Raw genomic sequence first — 22,147 nt, 5'->3', positions numbered from 1 at the left:
TGGGCCTGGAGCAGAGGGAGCTGGTGACTGGTTTCTATTCGGTTGGATCAATCAGTAATGCATCCGACTGAGATGGAGGAGACGAACAGCATTGTTTGTTCAAGTGGTACCTGCTCCTTTTGAGACTTTGACAAAATGTAGAAGATGTACTGAATGGTTATGAAAATTATACTATATATAATATCTCAAGTTGTATTAAATTATGTTATGGTGTCAAGTTTTGTTTATGCCGGGCAACATTTTATATCTGCCTTTTTACCCCCCCACTCATCCCCCCCGGTGACAACTAATAGTATATCATATTAGAGTTAGCAAGGGCATCATTATGGGTATGATGGCAAAGGTAAACATAGGTGGTATTTTCAGTAACGCTTCTTTAAATTTCCACCAAATTATTTATTTTATTATACATTTTTATTTAGGGCGTGCCGGGCTACCATGACCATCAGAGCGCTTTGTAAACGTCCATATACAATAATCGAGACAAACAATACAACTATAATACCACAGGAAAACACATACAAACAGTAAATCATTCAATACAAAATGATGAAGTCCAATTTAAAAATCTAGTTTAAGAGCAATGTATAAAACAGACTTTCAGATCCGTGTTTTCTATATTTCCCTGACTCTTGAGTAGTCTGGAGTCTTGCGAATATCGCTTGGCAAGGCATTCCATAGAGATACGGCGGTCCCGCAGAAGGACCTTTTCATAGTGAAAGCATGCTTGAACTTGTTTACTTCAAGCCGAACAGCATTGCGGCTCCGACGACTTCTCAGACCTCCTGAGATCTTTAGATTATTTGCCAAATAAGAACAGGTCTCTAAATGGATCGATTTATAGACCATACGTAGAAGTTCAAAAGTGATTCTGGAATCTAACGGAAGCCAATGAAGGGATGTTCAAATAGGTGTAATATGGTCAAATTTCTGGGCTCCATAAACCAGACTGATGGCCGCATGGAAAACTGATTTTAAAGGAGTCAGAGTAGACTGTGGAATGCCTATTAGTATAGAGTTCCCCAAATCCATTTGGGACAGCACCAGAGATTGTACGAGAGTATGAAAATGGCAAGGTGAAACAAAAGGCTTCACTGATCTCAAGGAATGCAAATGAAAATGTGCAGATGTCACCAAGGCATTGATATGAGGGACCAATGTTAATCTCCCATCTAATATGTAACCCTAGGATTTGACAGAATGAGAGAAGTGTGTGGGTACACTAGTGATTTTTGCATTTAAAAAGCAGGTGCAAAAGACAGATTGATGAGAAGAACAAGAAAATTAAAGAAACTCCCTCTTAGTCTGGTTCAGTTAAAATAAATCCTCAGACATCCAAGTCTCGATGTCTAAAAGACAATTCCTTAGTCAAGCCAGATCTTGTTCCGATGTAATTCTCAAATATAATTGAGTATCATCAGCATACTAATTAACTTTAATACCATGCTTTGTGACTAGATTGCTCAAAAAAAGTGTAGGAGATAAAATAGAGCCTTGGGGAACACTGCAGGGAACCAATAATTGCTCAGAGCAGTTTGAACCCATCACCACCCTCTGTTGCATGGCCATCAGGAACAACCGGAACCATGATAAAATGGAATATTAATAGATTAGGCTGCAGTGGGGACAATTGTGCCTTGCTTTCAATCTACCCTGTGCTGGTAATATCCTATTTGTTCCAACTCCTATCTGGGTGGGATTTTACAAACGGGAAGTATGCTAAATCCCACATGTTTTATTGTTGCCACAATCTTTACAATGACCTTCCACCAACTCAAGTAACCCTTGAAGCCATGTCTGCCTGGTAATTCTTCCTTCACTTGTTCACTCTCCTCGATGATTTTGAACTTCTTTCTTGCTTTACTTGGAGGCATTTTGCTGTCAAGCCCTTGACCAAACTAGGGGCTTTGTTGTCTTGTAGTTGGAAAGATTGAGGCGGCGGGAGGTGGGGAAGAAGGTTGGGTGCTGGGTGTAGGTTTTCTTATGTTTCAGGTTAACTTCCCTACGTTCTGGTTCCTGGATGTCCTCGTCCTTCAGAGCAGCATCCTCTTCAAAGGACTTGTAGCGAAGAGGCCAGTTGTAAAGTCTTTGTGTGGGACCTACTTGTGAATGAGCTGGAGAGGTTGGTTGTCACTTTAGGTATCAGGCTGACCAGAGGACTCTCTCTGATGGCTCAGCTGTCTAGGGACAGCAATGTACATTTGGGGCACCAGTTCTACTTTGCCTACTTATACTACCAGTACAGAAGTTTGGTTGGGATTTTTTCCTCTTGCTCTTCCAAAACCGAATGTCACAGGTTTGGAGATCAACAGACTCAAAACCAGTTCCAACAAACAGTAGTTAATTCAGGTTGTTCCAAGAGTTAGAAGACACTCTGTTGCAGTCAACAAAACTGTCCCGACTTTCGAAATACTTGCACAGGCAAGCAATAGCAATGCCAAAGTATTGTAAAAGGGAGAGGTAGGAGTCAGGTAAGTACCACTGTATCTCACCGTCCAAACACTGATTCTTCTTGGGAGTTGGCAGGTCTTCAGAAGAGGGTCCAAGGTCATGTTTGCCGCCATCAGCTCTAGTGCTCGATGTCCAAGAGTTGCAGGTTCGAGCTCTTCTCTGGTCAGCGACTGTTGCTGGTGCATGGTCTTCAGGATGGAGAATGCAAAAGAACTTGATGCAGGGCCCCTCTTGGCACAGGATTGGTTGGATGAGGAAAAGCTATTTTGGACCATGGCCACTGATGTACGGCGACACAGGAGAACACACTTGTCACGGTCGGACTTTGCCTCCTTTCTCAGGTCCCCTCAATGCTGACACTGTGAAATTTGGCATGGATGAGTACAGTAGCACAAGCTGTCAATCCCCAAAGTTTGGAGACTCAACTCAGAACATGATCTCTGTAGCCCGGTAGCCCAAACCTCGAGCTGGTCAGCCACAGATTGGCTCGGGGGCACTTCCGAAGGCTCTTGTTCACGGGACACCAAGCAGATATCTGGAATGGATTTTCCCTCCACTCCTAGGGTCGAAGCTCCAACAAAGGACTTCTAAAGATCTCTTGCCAGATAGGGCTTTTCCAGGACAGCAGCAGAAGTTGTTTGCCAGGCCTTCTTCGGATGGGTCCACAGTCTCTTCACTCATCTTCAGCAATGCAGTATACTTGGCTTCTTGGAGGATTTCTTCCAGGGTCTCTGGAGCATGGCTGTAGGACTCCTCCTCTTATCCAAAGTCAGGCAAGTGCTCAGACTCAGCCCTCCAATGGCAAGATTGGCCCCATTCATGCACACGGACAGTGTTCCAATAACAGACCACTGAGGGTCTCATTCTAGCATGCACACCAGACATTCAAATACCAATATGTGGATTGGGACGTGACGGTGCCAGTCCTCTTCCTGGGAACACAAATATTGCCTTGCAGTAGCCAGCAAAAACTAAAGCTTTGCCAGGTGAGTGCATGACCTCAAAAGGACTTTCATGACCTGTCCAGGCAGGAAGGAGGTCACAGAACAAGATGGCCAAAATAATAAGCAAAAACCTTGTGGCACGGCCATGTTGGTACACTAGCCACAGTTAGCAGCCAAATGCGGTAAACACGGTAGGGATAAAGAAAAGTATTGCAAAAATAGTAAAAATGCAACTGCTGCCACCATCTCGCCTTTTAAGGCACATCAAAGGTAACCAAAAATCCTCTGTCTGTTAGTTTAGGGTAGTGGTCTCCAATCTTTTATGGCGTGCACCCCCCTGACCAAAATGTGGTCATTCCTGACCCCCCCAAAAATGCAAAATGGAAAGTAAGTCTGAATGGCTATGAACTATTGTGCGCCATCACTGCACCCTACTCTCAGTATAGTGCCTGGGCTCCCCCACCTGCTCCCATCACAGTCTCTGGGCTCCATCGATCCACTTATAGACCAGTCCCTGGGCTCTCCCCACCCCACCCCACCATAGAACCTGGGCTCTCCCCACCCTGCTCCCACCATGGCTCCCCCCAATCCTGCTCCCACCACAGTCCCTGGACTCGCCCCACCCAGCTCCCAGCATAGTCCCAGGGCCAGTGGTGGCTGGTGAATTTTGTAAGTGGAGGGGCATAAATATTTCTCCCAGATACGCCACAGCAACCGAGCCTAGAGAGGGAGCCCGAGCCAATCAAGGGAGATTCTGGGGGTTCTCCCACCAGGAATTCATTTTTTAAAAATAGGATAAAATGTTGCATTTTAAAGCATACTTTAAAAGCCAACCGGTGTACAGTTTCCGCTGGGAGGCCACATGGTATTTTTTACTGGACATTTCTGATAGATGTCCAGTAAAAAGATGCCATCCCTGTCTCCTGGGCCTCACAGCGCCTAACACACTCACACAATCAACATGATTATGTGTGTATGCAAGGCGCAGGGGGAAAGCATGGTATTTTTTTACTGGACATCTATCATAGATGTCCAGTAGATAAAAATACCATCCCTGTGGCCTGGGCTCCACAGAGCCTCAGAAGGAGAGCTGATTTTGGCAGGTGGGTAGAAGGATTGTGTAACAAAGGCACCCCCTCCCCACTCGCCAACATCAGCTCCACAGACCAACACATAGGCGCGCACGCACACACACACACACGCACGCACACACACGCACACACGCACACACACTCACACACACATTCACATAGCATTCACTCTATCATTCACACGAGCACCCATCATCATACACTCACTTATAACACAAGCATACATCCATCATGAACAGGAATCCGGAAGCAAGAGCTTCTTGGTTCCTGCATTCAGGGGCCCGAGTGTGGGTGCTTAAACACCCTGCTCTGTCTGTATGTGCAAGGAGGCACAAGTGCTCCCCCTTGCACATACAGACATGCAGTTCCCCAGCAAGCTTTTCCAATGAGCTATGCAAGGCTGGTGAAGCAAAACGCTCCCAGCCTTGCCTTGGCTCAGTGAGCATGTAAGGCTGGGGAACTGAACTGCCAAACGGAAACAGTGTTTCCCTTTGACAGTTCAGCCAGCCCACCAGCACTCCCTCAACTGGAAAAAGCAGCTGAGGGAGCGCTCAGTGTTTCATTGGGCTGGCTCCTTGTCTCCTTCATAATGGGTGAGGGGGCCACTGGGTCGACGCCCCCTCACCCATTATGGAGAAGCTGCACCTGCCCAGGGCTACCCGTTCCCTGCTTTTTCTTTCCTCCATTTACAAAAATATATTTTTTAATTTTTATTTCAGGCTGTGGATCGCTAAATGCTAAAAAAAAAAAAACCTTCGTTTCCCCCTTCAGCCCTGCCGCTCTCTCTCTCAGCCCTCCCCATGTACGCTCGATACCCTCCAAATGTCTTCAGTAAGCCCATGATATCCCCGTTATGGCCCTCCATGTTTGGTTTGATGGTTGCCTTTGTTGTGTGTCATTGCTGCCTCCCCTGCAGGGCCCATATCTACTACACATTATACCTGGCCACCGCCCCACTCCAGCACTTCTTTTCCCCTTGTGTACCATTTTGTTGATTTTCACATTCCAACTTATCAACAGCAGGAAGGTAAAAAAGTAATGGGCCCAGACAGGCCGCTGTTGGCTCTCAGTAATGACGCAAGTAGAATTCATAATAAGGAACTTACTTAACGCGTCCGTAGAAAGAGCCAATGAATGCATTCTTGAGTTGCTAGGCACCTTCTCTTTTAGCCACGTTCAAACTAAGAGTAGACCGCAACATATTTCTCTATTTTGCATGCACACAAATCCGAGCATATGTAGCATTCGCAAGTAGTCTGTGTTCCAACCTGGTTCATCAACACAGTCATCTCCATACAATAAGTCCATAGAGCTTTCTGGTACCAATGGTCTGCTGAGGGGGCTGTAGCTTCCAGCCAATCTTGGGCAGCCAGTAAAATAGCTACTGTTATGATAATGATGTGTTATTTATATAGCGCCTTAAACCAAAGCGCTTTACAGAGCACATATTTACATTCAATATCACCCAACCGAAATTGGTACTCATTTATCGACCTCGGAAGGATGAAAGGCTGAGTTGGCCATGCCGGGGTTCGAACCTGCGGCCTGCAGATCACTCTCAGATCGCAGCAGTGAGCGCTCAACACGCTGAGCTATCTAACCGGCTATTGCTCTCATTCCAAATGGAACTAATGTTTTTGTGATATTTGGAGCCAAATTGCTCTATGATTATACAAGGTGCCGATGTTGCCTACTCTCAGACTAAGTCTACCTTGACTTCTTGCACATCAACTCGATATTTAGCTATGACTTAAAAAGTACAAAAATAAAAGTGTCAGATTTGTTGTAAGACGATGTCACTTATTTCAAGCCCCCGAATATATCATTCTAAAGATGTGTGATATTTTCTAAACGAGGTGGTGTCTACTTACATTTTGACGGTGGGTGACGGTGTTCGGGTACTTGCTTGGTTGGCACAATAACGTTTCCACATTTGCATTGGCTGCTCTATCCTGCAACCTCGGAGTCCATTTCTCTCTATACTTGGTTCTAAGTCATTGGGCGCCTTTTGGAGAAATGTGTAATATGTTACTGTGTTGCGCTCTAGACATTTCTCCATAATTGGGTTAACACCAAGTGTGTGTTTTACCTTTAGCGCACATATGAATGTTCTGACATTTAGACATTGAAAACGGTGGATTTGCTTTATGTTGCTTCGAGATTGTAGTTCACCAAATGTGTGCATGAAGCCAAACGTTCCCTGTGGGTCTGATCCTGAAGTGGCACTCGTTGTTACTTTCTGTCTAAGTGTGGTCATAAGTGCGGTTATCCTAAACGGTGTGTATCTAGAAATGGAAAGCACGTTGCTGAAATGTCCCACCAAGCATACACCATTTTATGTTGCGACTTACTGGGTCTTTTTTTTCTTTTTTGAAACGTGAGCTATTGGTTGTATATGGTGAATACCATGTTTAGTGCCACATAGCATATTCATGTGTCCTGGTTCAGCCGTGTTTGAGTTCACCACAGAAGTGATTCCTGCCCACATGGTGGAACAATGACAAAGATGAACATCTATTAGCGTCAAGCCTCTCGTCTTGGCAACCTCAACCATTTTGTCTTTTGTAGCTCTGTGTTTTTTGCCCCATATAAATTGGATAATAGGCCCAACTAAATCTATATGGGCTATAATGGCATGATATAGGTACAAACATTTCAGCATACTGATCATTTGTCTCATCTTCGAGCACACTAACCACTTTCAATGCTAAATTAGAGCTGCATGCCAAGAGATTCATTCTTCAGTCAAAGATATTCTTTTTAAATAATTTTTTTAAAATTATTTTCATGTCAAATGTTAAATGTTAAAGGTATTTGTACCGTGCACCGTCACCAACGGAATTGGTCCCCAGGTGCACTGGCGGATCTGTAAATGATAAGGGGGCGGGGGGCGGTTGGTCAGAGGGAGTAGGATATTGAGATGGGTGTTCTGTTGTCAGCTTCAACTCAGTAGACACCGGGTGCTGAGCTTTGGTGCGGGTATTGGATCGGTGTCAGTCCGCGTGTGCTGTTGCTCCGGCATATGTGTTGTTGCAGTGTTGTGAAGTGCGTGCGGCTTGTTGTGCACAAAAGAAAATAAGGAAAGAACCGTATAAACAAAATAAACAGAACCACCATCGCTTGCCATAACACCAGGGAGCTGAGTGAAAAAATAAAATTGTGAAGCACCTTACAGAAGTTTGGGCTAACCTATCGATTCCCTCAACATCTGCCTACACTGCACCTCCCCCCAACCCACGCTATCCAGCCCCCCCTCCTCCTCCCATTTGTCCCACACTTCGAACAAACAGGTCATCTGGGGCGATCCGGTGACCCCCCATAAGGAGGCAACCCCTTTCTTCAATAGTTCCTAGGCCACCACCAGAGGTCCGCTTATGTTTAGTGAGTCCCTCCCTCCATATTCTGAGCAGAACACATTTCGGGTCTCTGGGGACCAGACAGTTTGCTTATATACTCCCCCCCCCCTCCCACGACACCAGAACTTGAGAACAGCCCCGCAAGGTGTGGTAGAAAGTACCCTCGGACTCTGCACACCCTAAACAACTGTCACTGTTAACCCACCCCCAGCCACATAGTTTGCTATGGGAGTAATAGACCCTATGAATAATCTTGTACTGTGTAAGGCGGCGCCTGGCTGATATGCCAATCTCCCGTGGGAACATCAAAGCTTCCACCCATTCATCAGACTCCATGGAGCCTACATCCCTCTCCCACCTGTCCATCAGGTGGGCCAGTTCCTGGGTCACAAAAGTGGATATTACTTCCTAAAACGTAGATGCGACCTTCGTCCCGATTTGGGATGGTAGCAGATTTGCTTCTAGCAGGGAGTTCTGTGGCATGTCACTTATAGCAGGAAATTGTGACCTCAATGCATGCAACAATTGTGTGTATCAAAAACGTTCCCCATCCCTGAGGGCGATCTCTTCCTTCAGAGACTCAAATGGGAGACCAGCCTCCTGCACCACAACCCCAGGTGCCGAACCCCCTGACTCTCCCAGTTCCTGAAATGGCCCATCTTGAGGAGTTCCGGAAGGTGCGAATTGCCCCATAGGGTTTGGCTTAGCGTTGGCCTCCCTCCCCAACACGGAGTCATGGGTAAGAACCCCACCCACCCCCTTTTCCTTCCATAAAGTACCTGCACCAGGACCCTACCTCCCATCCAGCCCTTTTCTGATGCAGTGTGAGACAACCCAGAATCCCTGTGTAGCCAATCGTTACCAATGCCCAGCTGTGCTGCCCAGCAGTAATGTCGTAGGCAGGGTAAGCCAGTCCCCTCCTCCCAGACTGACTTTTGCAGGGATTTGAGGGTGATGTGCATCTGCCCTCCACCCCACAGAAGCTCCCCTCGATCTCTCCAAACACCCTCCTGGGGACCGGTAGTGGGGCATTCTGTAATACATAAAGAAACTTGGGCAGGGATATCATTTTAAACAGGGCCACTTTGCCCATCAAACTCAGTGGAATGGTCTGCCAATGTGTGACATTGGACTTACATTTAGCCATTATCGGCTGCAGATTCAGCTCGAGAAACTTCGAGAGGTCTTCGCCCAGCTGAATTACCAGATACTGGAAGCCTGTCAGCGACACCTTATAGGGGTACTCCTGCTGGATCGCCGGAGCCACGCCCTGTACAGGAAAGAGGACAGACTTCTGCCATTTGACCTTAAGGCCACTGACGACCTGGAAGCTTTGTCACTGCACGACATGACACCTGTGGGTTGTCCATATAAATCAACAGGTCATCCGCATATAAAGATATTCTTTCTTCACCTCCCAGGGCCACCGAAAGCCCTCCCATTCCGTGCTTGCCTGGAGCCACACCGCCAATGGTTCAACTGCTAGGGTGAAGAGCAGTGGGGAAAGGGGATAGCCCTGCCTCGTTCCCCGCCCGAGGGAGAATGTCCGGACGCAAAACCCATTAACCCACACCTCCGCCACTGGTGATTGATACCCATCCCAGAAGGTTACTCCCAAATCCCATATTTTCCATCGTTCCCCATAATGATTCTCAATGTACAGAATCAAATGCCTTTGAAAAATGTACTGACAACGGAGCGAGTGGTCCAGGGATTGTGGCAGCCTGCCCCAAGGCTAATTCTACCCTGTGTAGGTTCATTCAAGTGGATTTGGATGACATAAACCTGCATTGGTCCGAGTGGATTAGGCACCCTGCGACCCCCAGTAGGCGGTTTGCCAGGACCCTTGCTAGGATTTTCACCTCTCCATTGATAAGCAAGATTGGTCTTTATGAAGCACAACTTTCTGGTGGCTTCCCTGGTTTGGGAAGAAACACAATAGACACCTTCCTGAGATCCTCTGGCAGTATACCCTCCCGCCTGCTTTGCAGGAACAGCTGGTGGAGTGGTCCAACCACTGCCCCTCCAAGCTTCTTCCAGACCTCCACTAGGAAGCCGTTCAGACCTCACTACTTGCAAGACTGCAGATGGGGAGATAGCTGCCGCCACCTCTTCTTCAGATATATCTGCTTCAAACCCCTCTCGCTGCCCAGCTGACAATTGTGGTAAAACGACCGGCTTTGCCACCTCAGGCCCCTTCCCGCTCAATCGACCTGACTGGGCATAGTATAGAGATTTGTAATATCCCACGAGCGCCTCTGCAATGTCCTCACCCTCTGTCAAGACCTCACTCATGTCACCCTGCAGCGCTCTTACATGCCCACAACCCCTTTCTCTGTGCTCCATCCACACAAGCATTTTCCCTGCCTTGTCTCCAGCTTCATGGATCTGGCTGCGCTTGAGCCAGTGGGCATCCTTCGCATTGTCCAATGCCACCTTCTGGATTGTTTCCTGGGCTGTCTGCAGCTTTTGCTGCACCTCTAGGGATCCTAAGGCAACCAGATCTGCCTTCACCCTCTCCGAGGCCGCCTCCGCGTCTTCCACCACCAGCAAATGCCTTTTTCACTGGGACACCACCTGTGAGATCACCTCCCCCCTGAGAACCGCTTTGTACCCTTCCCAGGTTGTGACTGAACTGTTTACCGATCCCTCATTGACTGTAAAATATTCCTGTGTAGTATTAACTAATGCCTCGGTAAACTTGGGGAAACCCAGATAATGCGAGTTCAGCCTCAGGGAAGGTACGGGCATCTCCTGCCCACTCTTGAGGGCGATGATGTTAAGGATTTCAATCAGGCGACACACACCTTGGTCTCTGCCTAGTATGTCGCACACAACTGAGATGCTTTTCTCCTTGTTTCATGCAGATTCAATTTGAGATGGTACACAACTGGTATCACACCCCCTTTTCAAATACCCCAGGTAACAATGGGCCATGAACCAGGCTGGTTAGTAAAATTCTATATTTATTGATTTTAAAATTCAAAAGAAATCATACAACTTTTAATATTGGGCAGCAATTACCAATGGTGTGATAATTACAATGAGGATGTAAGCAATACAGTTGGTTTAACCTTCTAGTGGAACATATAAAAAGCACCAGGGAAATGATGTAACCCAATGCGTTGTTACTCTAAGAAATGCCAATAAAAACATTTAAAAATAAATACAAAGCACCAGGGAATAGGAGCACTTTTTGATTTAGGAAAGATAACACCCAAGTTAGGATTTCCCCCTGCAATGTTCCCTCAACCCACAAATAATTGAATTCTGAATAGATAGAAAGACACAGCAGGTAATCAGGAATAAGAGGCAAAAACGGAATCAAAATCCGACCTTCCCTCACCAAATAAGAGCGGAAAACGGATTTAAAATCCCTTGCAATGTTATGAAATGACACTCGGAAATGGACAAATAAATAATGAATGTGTGTTAAAAACTTTAAGGTAAATACAATTTCTCACTAAAGCAACAGTACATAGACACTAACAATCACAAGCAATGGATTACTAAGACCATATAATTTGAAGATGAGTGGAAAGTTTAAAATGGATTGCAGCAAAATGACACGTGTAAAAGTTGCATTTCCTTTCAATTTTCATGTAAATTCACCCAAACGGTTTGTAATAAAAACGGGTAAAATACTTTGATTTGGAGTGCGGTTTTGGGCTGGGGGAAGATATACATCACAGGTACAACATAGAGGTGACAATAGGTCTCTAGCTGGTGAATTGAGAGAGATTTGGAAGGTAGAGTGAGGTTCGTTTTTAGGAAAATATAGCAGTGAAAAAGAGAAAATCTGTTTTAAAAATGAAAGGCACATTTTACTTAAACTAGATGTAATGGCTAAGAAAAGACGAACTCAACCATTAAAATAAAAGCTAAGCTGCGGTTGTAACCCTTCATGCAGTGTACCCCTTTGCTTTAGGGAAAATTAATTTATTTAAACACAGTATCGCTAATGACCGACGATCTATGCAAGACAGAAATGAAGAGAAAAGTGGCGCTAACGCTTGGAGATCAAGAGCAAGAACACAGAGCATTCTGACAGTTTTGTCAAGTTACTAGGATAAGGATAGGGTGGCTTAGAGAGTGGGATACGGACAAATGCAAGACAAGGTAGACTTTGAATTTCTATGGGTTAGGGATTATACTTATAGTCCACTTTTAGTTTGGGATTTTTGGACCGTCAACAAACAGGTTCTGGTCACTACACGCAGCGCGTCTGGCCAAGGACAGTTGGGCAAAAGACAGCTGGCAGGGTCGGGTCACCGGATGGTAATTCTGTTGGCTGGATGGCACAGGCACCGCTGGATGCAGTTAGTGGCACAAGCCAGGCTGGTTCAGGATTCAAAAGGTACCACAGCTTTCCCCTTTTTAATGGGAGATTAGTGGGTTGATTCTGGATCAATGGCCTTGCTGGGAATAGGATCAGCAATGCTTGGGTTTTGCAGTGGGCCCTGAAGTAGCGTTAGCAATGCTTTGGCCTTGTATTTGGAATCTGGTCTCAGCAAGATGCATGGAACAGGAGCACCGGCGCAGGAAAATCAGGAAGAGTGTGTGTGTCTTGTCAGGGACTCTTATTTATACTGCATAGTGACATCATCAAAGTATATGGTTGGGCAGGCTTAGCTAAACACACCTCTAACCCATGGGATTGGTCAGCGGTGCTAGTCTCCAACTCGCTCTCACCTGGTTGGATTTCAAAGCCGTAGGGCAGATTTATGAGGTGAGTTTACAATGTTCAAAAACCTCCCACAGTTATTTTAGCCAAAATCCGATATTTCCACAAACGGTACATTTATACAGTGGAAATCTCTTAGCAAATGGTATACACAGGTTACATATTTTGTGTAGAGCATAGTACTCCAACTCTGCAATCCGTGAGAAATTGTTTCGCCCTTCTAATACTTTTTGGTAATTTTGAGTATGAACGATTCGGCCAAAAATTGCATAACTTTGTACACATTTGTGGATTATCATAAGGGATGTGAGTATAAAATTTCGCATTGGCATCATGGATACTTTCCTTGTAATCCCTGATTCTTTGCCATTTCTATTCCCAAGGGGTCAGTGAATTCTACTATGTCTTAAATGAAAGCCCATAAATAGTCTTTGGAAGCAAATGGCGGTCCTTTGTCTGTCACTGGACCATTTCTTTCTTCAGCTGCCACCAACTGTCATTTCCTCCAGAGCAAGGGTGGGGGGGTGGTTTCCCAGCTTGATTGAAGGTTTAATGCCCCTTCCCCACTTCACACTTCCTTGTCCTGGAAATCCAATTGTCAGTGGGTTCAGCCTAGACTAGATTCTGTCCAACCTAATAATTATCACTGGGGTGTTAGTATCTGCTGAGAGAGGCCCTCCTGTTGGTAGCATCCCCCCAAGCACTATTTTTCTTTGGAACTTTCAAAATCCAGCCAATATAGATGAACCGTTTTACTTTCTTCTATTTGGTCCTGAATTGAACAAGCCAGTTGACTAAAATAACCCATGTTTGTATTTTCCCCAGCAACAAACCCATTCATGTTGCTAGATGATGGAAGGCTTTCATTCAACAGTTTACTTTTTAAAACGGGCATATTTTCCTTGAGTTTGCAAAGCCCATATTACATGTGTGGTGAAAAGCTGGCATTTCTTTTTAAATTCGGTTTTGCATCTCCATCTGGATTCCAACACTGTCTTGCAGCTATAGTTATTTCTTGTATTGAGGAGTTTTGTTTGAAGCACAGATGCCTTGAAATTGACATGGCTCAGTTAGCTCCAGTGTCTTTTGTACTACTGAGCTTTGATACGTGGTGCAGAAAATGAATGCTTTTTCCGTGCGGGTAAAAGTGGAGTTCCTTGTTGATTTTTCCCAGAGTTCATTTGACGGGGCCTGTCATTCAGAAATCATGCCTGGTCTTGCTGAAGCACAATGAGATATACTGGGCATGGCAGGGTCTTATTAATCAGTGGTTTAAGGAAGAACAGATGGAAATAGCATCAGCAGCCTTTTTAAAGGTGAAAAAGTTTCCTTTTTAAGGGGGATTTTGGGCTTGCAGCAAGGCAATGCTGCTTTTTCACTTTACTCCCTTTGTATATGTCAGAACATACTGGCACGGTCCCTCAGTGTGTTCCCTTTTCCATCCTGCCCACTGTGTGCTCGGCAAGACGGTGCAGCTATCTTTTTGTTGCTGCAAAACGCAGTTTAGAGGCCATGGTGCTCACAGGAGCCAGTGCAACCATTTTGCTGTTTCTGCGCAAATGCAGCTTGGTTTTGGCGAAATTCTGTTCAGTAGGTCAATGTAGCCCACAATGTAGAGAGTGGGCAAAAACCCCTCTGGCCAGGAACTTCGCTGATAGGAGCCTGTGACCATCCCCCATCAGGATAAACAGATAATCTAATCTGGAAAAGGAAGAATGCACCCCGGAGAAAGAAGAATACCCAGCCTCCATGGTATGCAAACTCCTCCAGGTATCCAGCCAGCCCATAGCCCCAGCAAGGGAGCCCAGTTTAGTGAGTAACTCTGAATTTCTACTACCTACGTGGGACCTATCCAAGCCAGTGTCCATGACATCATTGAAATCCCCACAAGAACCCATCTATCTGCCTCACCCAACACAATGAGCTTCTGAATATGAATGACTAGGCTCTGCGTGAGAGCAGGAGGCACGTAGACCGCCACAATACCCCACGTGGCACCCCAGAGCTTGCCACGAATCAACACAAACCAGCGCAGAGGGGCTGATCGCACCTCAATGACTGAGAATGGCACCCTTTTGTGTATTAAAGGAATTGTACTCCTCACCACCCTGGTGAAGTCTGCATGGAAGGCCAACCTAGAGTTTGTTTGCATAAAAAACTTGCAATTTGACCCCGCCAGGTGAGTTTCAGTGAGGAGAGCGAAGTCTGTGTTGGATGCCCGAGCACATCCCATTGACGTTCCACATTAGGAACGTGATGCCATTATCATGTCACCCTCCCCTAAGTACCAAATACCAGTTGATTGTCCCTGTGGGTTCCCTCCCCCCAGCAGTATCCCATGTTTGAGCCGAGGAAGACCCGCCACCCAAACATTCTCCCGCCACAGCCAAGCGATGTAAAACCAATGATTATACAAAAAACGAAGAACATGCCCAATTCCCCCCCACCCTGCACTTCTCCAACTGAAGCACCTGTTGCCCTGGCTCGTGCGGAACATACACAAACACAAATGGGGTACTCACTAATGCAGCCAGCCAAAAGCCCCAATTAGGCTTGTCCTCCGGCCTCCTGCAGTCCAGAGGCTGGTTCTTTAAAGTTACTTGATCCTAAGCATTAAACTTACCCAACTGCACCTGTGTCTGGTGCCGCCTCTCACCCACAGTTCATCCCTCCTCTCAGTGGTCCGTGGTGTGGCTGATCTCTCCTGTGGACATGGGATCCTGCGAGAATAATGGAGTTGAGGAGTGCACCGGTTAAGGCTCTGGCGCTCGTTGTTGTTTCCCCTTCCATGGTGTGCGGGCCGCCTGCTACATATTGGTTTCATACCACTCCCACATCTCTCTTGGGAGTGTTAAAGAGGAGTCCCATTGACCCATATTATATTTGCAATTGAGAAGCAAAAAACCAGTTAAAGATTCTTAATGGTTACACAAACATCAGGCGATCCAACCAGCCTGCATGCGTTTCAGCGAATATGCTCCTTTTTCAGAATATTGGAGGTGGTTGGTGTGTTCATGGCAATGAAGAGTGTCCTCCATTCGCTAGGAGAGCTAAGCACCAGAATGGGCTAGTCCTGCATACATCAGTTGGCATAGCAGCAATCGCAGGACCCAGGGACAAGATTTGCATTATGTCTATTTGTCTAAGCAAGGACAGTGGCAAATGTTTCCAATATTGAAAATTTGGATTGCACCTCCCTCACCTAGCACAGTGATTATAATAAGTATGCTATTGCTCAATTGAGGTGCTTGTCCTTGTTTCCGATACATGGATTGAAGTGACAGTCATATTAAATAACTTCTAATAAAGGTATGTGGTAATTACCATCCTATCCTTCACATGGTATCTTCTATTGTTTTTGACCTTGTTGTCGTTGCTTCACAGCCATTTGTCATTTGGCTAGAATACAATATTTCTTCATCCTATTTTAAGTGTAGTTTTATGCAATCTACTATTGCTCCTATGGTATGAATCAAAGTTTATACAAATTTCAGAAGAAAACACAAAAAACAAACATTTCATCACATAAAAATAAAACACAATAAATATAAGCAATAATGTAGCACGACAATCCTTAGTCTAACTAGTTTGAATGGATCCAAACACTAAAAAGTCAATCTAGGTGTTAAAAGCAATTTTCACGTATTCTTTCTTTTAATACAAAGATTAATTGATGACAAGTGATTCTTCCGAATAAATCGTACTCCAAAACGGATCCGGTTGCATAGAGGGTATTTCACTTACAAAAGAGGAGTATGCCTTAATTTATCTATCATAGAGAAGAGGACAAGTAGTGAACATATGCCTTGCAGTCTCTACTTCCAAGTTACATATCCCACACATTGTTTTATCGGATGGAATCTTTTTCCACCCCCCACGTACCGCATTAAAAGGTAAAAGATGAAATCTTACTCTAGTAATAAAATTCCTTGATGCAAAGCATTGCAATTTTTAAATATATGAAAACAGGTGGGGGAATGGAAATCCTTGCTTAGCATATTCTAATAATGTGGATTTCAGGAGAGATGATTAATTAGCCTACCTCTGTCCCATAGCAGTGCTTTAGCTTTCATTAACGTAAGACTAGTTCCCAAATTTAAAGTAAGTACAATCTCGAAATTGAAAGCTGGTAACTTCCTCCATAAATTGTTTAAAAGGAGGGTTAGGTACCACAGAACCTTCTAACATGGGCGCAAACAGAGCAAACAACGAATCACCATCAGTGTGGCTCATAATTATTATATAGGTAGGGCTCCTAGCAATTCTCCAATGCATCAGCAGAGATGGGAGTTTGAGTTTGCAGCATATTGCCTCATTGGGCACACGTTGGGGGAGTCTCAAAATCTCTTTCCAAATGTTCCCCTCTAATTGTTCAAGCCATTTAACATCCTTGAGCAGGAAAGCCTCCAAATCATAAAGGATACTGGGAACCAGGCTATTTTTGGAACAATAGAATTCTTGAGGGATAAACAGCATAAACGGGTGCTAACCAATATTCCCAAGTAGATGTAATCACCCACTACGTCCACCACTGTTCCCTCAATTTTCCAAACAAACCAGGACTTAGGGTCAAATTGATCCCCAATGAGCATAACCTATATTTTGGTGGCATTTAGTTTTAATCAATTTTCAGCTGAGGAAGAGACCAGCTCATCCGTGCTCCGCTGGAGCCAGTGAGAAACGTGAGGGCATCCTCACATATAGTCCCCTTAGGTCTCTTTTTCCGGTGGCCAAGGAAAGGCCATCGCCCTTGGATCCTGACACTGGGGGTGGAGAAGCGAGGGAGGATCACCTGAGTGGAGTATCCTTGGGGAGGAGGAATGAGATGTCCACAGGTGAGACGCAGCATTTCCACTTCCCATAATGAACCCTTAGTCCCAGAAGCCTTTGTGGGATATTGTTAGCCAAGCCTTGAAGGTGTAGAAGGAGAGTGAGAAAGACTAAGGGGCCCACAGGCGAGACATGGTATCCCCCTTTGCCTATTTACGACCAACCTAACCTTTCCCCAACCGTTATGGGTTATTTTAAGTCAGCTACCCTCATTTCCCCTCATGTGACATTTGACAGAACTGAAATGAGGAAGAGGCAGTTGAGAGTAATGAACACTATACCATTTCACCACTACATTACTGGTACTAAGAAGATGCCTGCAAAGTGTTGTGAAGGTCAGGCAAGTCCCCTTAATCATGGTAAGGCAAGCCTAATTGGGAAAGCACACCTGCAACCTATCAAAGGGTTGCAGGTTTGCAAAATGAGGAGGAGAAAGCAACACAGAAAGAAGTAACAGGGAGCCTGTGTGAGCAGCAGTGAACCTTGTTGGAGGAGAGGAGAGCCGCTGGAGGGAACTGCTGTGGGACGGTCTGTTGTGTGCAGCACGCTGAGACTCTGGGGACTACAAAGAGAAGTGTTCTTGGGAAGCATGGCGTAGGAGCTGGGACTCTGTGGAGTGGACCGATGGCAGAGTAGGGAACCATATGGAGGGGCTGCCCCTTTCCCTTTCATCCAAAGTGCTCGTTCTCCTGTGTCAAGAAGGCAACACTGGAGTATTTAAGGGGCAGGAGTTGGACCCGACAGCAGAGGCTGCAGTTTGTGTGCTCTGCGCTGCGGGGAAAGCTACTAAAGAGACCAGTGAGTTTTCATTAGATGAGCAACCCAGTGCGGGAATGACTGAGCATCTCCATTGTTGTGAAATTCTTTACATCGGATTGGCAGCGTGTCTGAGAAGAGAACATTTTTGAATGTCTACGATCTCAGATAATTTCCATTGTTGAATGTTAAAGTGCAAGAATACCTTGTATCGGAGTGGTTGCGTGTCTTAAAGAAGAACGTTTTGGAAGTCTCAGAGTACTAGGAAGTTCATTTAAAGTAAAACTCATGAATATTGCATATCGGGCTGAATGAAAACTAAACCTTAAGACAAACCAATGCCCACTGAATACCGTACTGAATATAAACTCAACAATTAAGCAAAGCTACTGCATGTTGAACTCAGAAGTGAATGGACCTTTATAATTAAACAAAGCTATCGCACATTGAATTCAGAAATGAATGCAATTGTATAGTTAAGCAAAACCACTGTAGGTTGAATTTCAAAGTGGCTGGAACTTTCAAGTTAAACCAAGCCACTGCATGTTGAATTCTGAATTAACTGAAAGCTTCAGGGGGCATGTATACATATTGAGGGCAGAATTAAAAGAAGCCCTGAAGTTAAAACATAATATATAAAGAAAGGAAAAAGCTTCATAGGCCAGGGAAATAGAGAACAGCCAAGATGCCCACATGAAAACAGTTTATGGAGAAGTGCTCAGGTGTGACAGAGAGTCATAAGAAGGCAAGGATATTGTGATGATGAAGGTAAAGCCTTGGCGAAGGGAACCCTGAGGCTTGAGGAACTACCCTTGTTGTCTTGAGGGGGAGCCTCGGGACCCTTTTGAGTTTGAACTGTGTTGCTTGGAGAGCTTCAAGACCCTTTTTGTGTTGGAACTTTGTTGCTTGGAACTTGGGAAAGCGAACCTCGAGGAATGTTTAAAACAGTATCACCTTGAACCTAAGAAAGGTAACTTTGAGACTTTTTGTGGAACTGTTTTACACTTGGGGAAGGGAGCCGAAAGAAAGCTGCGAGCTAGAAGAAGCTCAGCACTTTATTTTGAACACTGTTTCTTTAGTTACTGACATCCCTACACATTGTATAGATTTAGTTGTGAGGGCAAGTATAGATTTTGGTCAGAGACTGATTTTTAGGTGGAACTCTTTGACTCAGACGTTCCTTAGTTTCATTTAGGTAGGGAAGTGCCACCTTAGCATAGGGCAAGTTGGGCATTTTTCCATCCTGAGAGTTACCTTAATAAAGTGTTTTACTTTGAATCGGATGTCTGTGTCTTACTTCATGATGCCTTCACAACCCCAATAGGCGTCCTATCCATAAGGACATTATCGTCAGCGTATGACAACCAGGGAAGCGTGCCAGCCCCAACTCTAGGGGGAAAAGTCCTGTAATTAGCCAGGTAACCCCCCCCCCATATCAGCCACATACAGATTTAGAGTAATGGGGCCAACAGGCATCCCTGTTTGACACTGCGATTAGTTGCAACATCTGCCGATAAATGGCCATCCATGTCCAATCTGACCGATAAAGTAGTATCTGCGTGCAGCGTTTATATCAAAAGTAAAATAGAGGGATTGTAGCCCCAGGCTTTCCTCTTTTCCCACAGCCTACGACATACCACTGAGTCAAAAGCCACCGAGTAATCGACAAAGCAGAAATAGAGATTAGAGCTTTTAGTGCAAATAGTGGTGCCAATCAGGTTTATCAGACACCAGATGTTAAAGAAGTGCCAAAGCCTTTGGGTGAGAGCAGCCTTTTCTCAGCAACTCACTCATTTAGCTTTTCGAGAATTCAAGAGGAGTAGATTTTAGAAATGGAGTCCGTTAATGTAAGCAGACGATAATTACTCGGTAGCTCTTGATTGCCCTTATTAAATACTGGGATCAGGATTGCCTTTTTCCAACTCCTGGGTATAATACCTGAATAAGAAAAAAACAAGAATACCTTGTGTCATAGTATTGACAGTAATTAGCATCTGCCTTAATAACAACATTCGCCAGGTCGTCAGGCTCTGGCTCTCTCAAGGGCTTTACTTTAGATATGATATGAAATATGACCTCACCGTAAAGGTAAACCAATCCCCTGAAGTCTCCAATCTGTAGGACAACGCATAAGGATTTTGATTTGAATAATACCTTTCAGCAGTATGATCTTGACACAACAATTTAGTGTGTTCCATACATACCTATTCTAAATTCGAGTTAACCTCAGGAGTACAGCATTTCTTCATGTGCTTATTCATAAAATACCAACATTTCTGGCTGCTCTTATCCTTTAAAGCCAGAAAAACGATCTTCCTATTGGCATTAGGCGTAGAGAGCTTATGCCCATGGTCCCACTTTTTATACTTGGTTGAAGTTTAACATTTGGGTCAAGGTTAACTCTTTTAATTATTCTAATCTCAAACTGCAAATGCCGCTTCCGAGCAATGATAGCATCATATGGGCAGCCTGGTTTAATTTTTTGATAAATGGCTTTTCCCTTAGTCCTTTCCATATGACTTTTGACAGTCTAAATAACAGTTACATTATGCTCAGCCAGCTGAGAGTAATCCCCATTCTTAGTAAACCTATTCAAGGACTCTAAGGGTATATAGGAATTAAATAATGTATTAAAGGGCTCTATATTTCTGACAGACCAACATAGCTTATTACCCTTTGAGGTACAGTAAATTAATCCAAGCACTTTCTGTATATTATTGAAGGAACTACACTTCTGATAACATTTTAAGGCAAATTGGTCACTGGCCAATGTCAGAATCGGTGTATAGCCAGTAATTAAATGCCTAAAAGAACCAGAATAAAAAATATAATCTATTCTAGAACGGAACTGATCAATTCTTCAAGTAAAGAATGGGCCTTCCAAATTTAGATGTTCTAATACTTCTAGACCAAAAGCATCCAAAAAGGAAGACCAGCAGACTACTCCCTCAGATAGGACAATAGGACCAAATACATCATTCTCATCTTTGGTATTTGTCTTGGGAGGATAGCTCAGGGGCAAAGTGCTGGCCTTGGAAGCAAGATGACATGGAGCAACACAGGTTGGATCCCCGGGTCCGTGCTTGGAAACCTCTGGGTATTAAGCGCGTTATAAATAACCTATCATATCATATAGCAAATCGAATTAAAATCACCTACGACCATGGATAGCGCATCCAAGGTTTCCTCCAGCCATGACGTGAGTATTTTATCAACAGAACCTATAAGACTCGATAGGTTGCCCCCCTGCAAGGACATAAATATTAACTAGAAGGACTTGGATTAGGATGGTTTTTCGATGGGACAATAACAGCAACCAATACATTAGGATTAGAGGAAAGTGGCAAGTATTCATATATCCTCATGTTAGATCTTATACCAATAGCTAGACCCCCTTTAGGTCTGCCCAGTTCCTTTCTTTCAGCAGGTCTTGTAATAATAGTATGGCCATCTAGGTAAACCTGGTCAGTATTCCAAGGCCCTTGGAGAACAAATACATCAACCCTAGTTATGATTTTTCTCTAGAAAATAACAAATTCCTCTAGTATTCCAACAAACAAGGCCCCAAGATGAAAAACATTCTCCTCAATAAAACCAAATAGTGGTCAAGCCTGACCCCCTTTTCTGATTTACGTTAGGCAAATTGAAAAATTCCAAACATGCTGACAATTGAGTAATTGCATTTTTAACACACTGCAAGTTGGAAAATTCCTTGTTTGAGAGTATATCAAAAGTAGAATTAGGTTGGACAGCTACATTTTCCAGCTCGTATCCTAGTTTAAGGAAGTTCACCACGTATAATGGAACAAGCACAACAATCGCTGGAGAATTAAAATGAATTAAAGACCAGTTAGTCGAATAGTCCTCCTTTTGAAGCTCCACCTGGGCAAAATCCTTTGTAGAATAGAGGCAAGTTGAGGCATAAGATCTAGTTATTGCAGTACTGTATCTCTATTCATATATGGACTATTAGCTGTGGCAAACAATTCCATGGACAAACTTTTTTAGCTACATGATGATTGGTTGTGGCTGCAG

The 22,147-nt window shown here is 44.5% G+C and overlaps 1 protein-coding gene across 1 annotated transcript in view; it reads left to right on the top strand.

Annotated features, from left to right (window-relative positions):
• MCCC2 (methylcrotonyl-CoA carboxylase subunit 2) overlaps positions 1 to 22,147 on the top strand; it is a 501,365-nt gene that overhangs the window by 289,934 nt on the left and 189,284 nt on the right. The window lies entirely within an intron of this gene.

This window comes from Ambystoma mexicanum, chromosome 6p, assembly GCF_040938575.1.
Source record: "Ambystoma mexicanum isolate Mex_15411 chromosome 6p, UKY_AmexF1_1, whole genome shotgun sequence".
Lineage (NCBI taxonomy): Eukaryota > Metazoa > Chordata > Amphibia > Caudata > Ambystomatidae > Ambystoma > Ambystoma mexicanum.
The sequence above is the reverse complement of the archived record's forward strand: the minus strand, read 5'-3'. Positions and strand labels throughout refer to the sequence as shown.